Genomic DNA, 2,898 nt, shown 5'->3' on the forward strand with positions numbered 1-2,898 from the left:
AAGTGCTAGCAACACACAACAGCACAGCAAAGAGCATACAAAATAGAAAAGTACTAGAGCCATTTCGACCATATTCAGAAACAAGACAGATATGCTTGCTATAATTGTACAACTGAAAACTTTAGACTGGTAATTTTTTTCCTTTTTACAAAACTACTAAAATTACTAAAAATGTGGTAACGTGGCTAGAAATAGTAGAAAGTTTAAACAAAACCAAAAGCTGTTTTTTGAAAAAAGCAATAAAATATGTAAATTCCTCATAAGCCTAATTAAGGAAAAAAGAAAGAAAAAAATGAATATTATCAATAAAAAAGGTAATATAAGCATAAATTCAAGAGATATTCTAAAAATTATTAAAGAAAATTAAGTGTAATTCTCCAGTGAGACATTTAAATTAGTTGTTTTTATTTTTTATTATCAGACACTGTGCATGGAGCTAGTGGGAAGATATATATTAAATATTGCCATGCACCGCATAATGACATTTAGTTCAAGGGTGGACCACATATACAATGGTAGTCCCATAAGATTATAATGGAGCTGAAAACTTCCTACTGCCTAGCAATGTCACAGCCATCATGAGGTTGTAGAGCAACCCATTACTCATGCGTTTGTGGTGATGTTGGTGTAAACGAACTTACTGCACTGCCAGTCGAAATATGGCATATACAATTATATACACTACATAATACTTGATCATGATGATAAACAACTATATTACTGATTTATGCTATCTGATTTATTTATGATTTCCTATGCTATACTTTCTATCATTATTTTAGAGTGTATCCCTTTGACTTATAAAAAAAGTTTGCTGTAAAACAACGTCCCTAGGACGTTGTGTTACGCTGGCAGCAGCCTCGTACAACTCATGTCTACCACATCTCTTGACTGCATCATTTTCTCTTGTGTTTCACTTAATCTAGTGTTGTTTTGTACAGTAACATCTGCACAGGCTTGTAGCCTAGGAGCAGTAGGCTATCCCACACAGCCTAGGTGTGCAGTAGGCTAGACCATCTAGGTTTGCATAAGCCATTCTATGATGTTCACACAGGGATGAAATAGCCTGAGGACACATTTCTCAGACTAGAGCCCTGTCATTAAAGCGGCACATGACTGTACATGCTTATGCAATTCATTGATTTGAAAGGTCTAACTGGTAGACCTAATCTCACTTGGGGGGGGGGCGGTCAAGAAAGGCTTCATGGGGAAGCAAAAATTAAGTTGTATATAGAACAGCAGAAAAGTGGCTCAAGCAGAGTGAACAGTGTAAGAAAGGGCCCAGGAAAAGGTTGAAGCATTTGAAAATGTCACAACCCAGACGGCAGGGTGGGTGGAAGGGGGAGTAGCCAGAGAGAGAGAGTCAGGGCACAAATTGTGCAAGGCTTTGTGGCCCATAGCAAGAATTTTGGCCTTAATCCTAAGTGTCATGGGAAATCTTTTTGGCATTTTAAACAGGGAAGAGTTGAGCCCCTACTGTGTAAATTATTTCATCTGAAAGGTCTGCAAAAATTATAAGCATGTAGCAAGGTGGCATTTTCCATCATCCCTCGTCCCTAGCATCATTCAGTGATACTGGCCACCAATATCCCTCTCTTCCCCATGACCGAGTAAGTGCTTTCTATCTTAGAGGTTTCCCGGAAATTCTGCAGCACTTTCAAGGCAAGTCATCCCAGGTATAGAGTGGTTTGGGCAGATCTTGACTCTCAGCTGATTACCACAGGCAGAGCCAAACTCTCAGTCTGCTAACTTCCCAGAAGTTTCTTGGCTGGTTTGGACCATTCCAGCATTCTCTTCTTTAAACCTGTGATAAGACCTAACTGCAATTCTAACTACATGTTCCCTGCTCTGTCCTTACCTCACCCAGTCATCTGTTTTTCAACGTCATAATCCGTTATGAAATCAATTTAGCAGATCTTGCCAGCATTTTCGAAACACCGAAATAGAATAAAATAGAAAATACCAAAATTCATTGGACAAGATAAGAGTATCACTTGATGACTTTTCATTTCAGATGCATATTTCTGTGGAGATTAGGATGTGTGTGTGCACATGCACCATAGGTCACACCATTAAATGGTTTTCTTAATTATGGGTCATGATCAAAAAAAGTTGAAGATTCACTCCCCTACTTCTTCCCATCTTCTGCGTAGTAGGAATTTAAACTTATTGAGATCTGATTCTTCGGCCTTACCTTATTTCCTTTATCGAGATCATTTTTATTCACCTCTGACATGTTAAAAAATCCTGTTCCTCTTATGCAAACAACTCACCGTTATTGGAATATATTTGAATTTTTCTCCTAATAGTGGAGCTTACCTTGAGTTTTTCTCCTCATCATCAACAGTGGCTTATACTTATAAAAGTGACCCATGGTTTGATGAGCAGCTCACACTCATGGGGACTATCCAAGGCCCAGGGCAGGCCAACCCAAGATATCTCACAATGGCATATTGATTATTTCAAATTAAAACCACTTGAGTGCAAGTAACGGAGGCATCAAATATAGAAAGTTCTTTCAAGAAGTTTGCCGATGTACAGACCAAGAGCTTTCAAATGTTGCTGAGCTTTTTGTCCTACATTTTTCGCTTCTGGAAATCTACCCAAAGGAAGTAATTAGAGATACTGACAAAGACTTAGGCACAAGGATGGTAATTGCAGCTTTATCTATAATAGAGAAATGTTGGCAACAATGTAAATATCAAACAACAGGGAAATTGTTAAATAAATTATGGTATCTATTCATGATGAAATACTGTTCCAACGAATAAACATAATATTTTGGAAAAAATGTTTTAATGGCATTGAATAATATTCATAATGGATCAATTTAAAAAAACAGGCTATAAAAATAGTTACAAATTTGTTGTGTATAACATATTATTTATATGCAAAGAG

Source organism: Pteropus vampyrus, unplaced genomic scaffold, assembly GCF_000151845.1.
Source record: "Pteropus vampyrus isolate Shadow unplaced genomic scaffold, Pvam_2.0 Scaffold3, whole genome shotgun sequence".
NCBI classification, from domain to species: domain Eukaryota; kingdom Metazoa; phylum Chordata; class Mammalia; order Chiroptera; family Pteropodidae; genus Pteropus; species Pteropus vampyrus.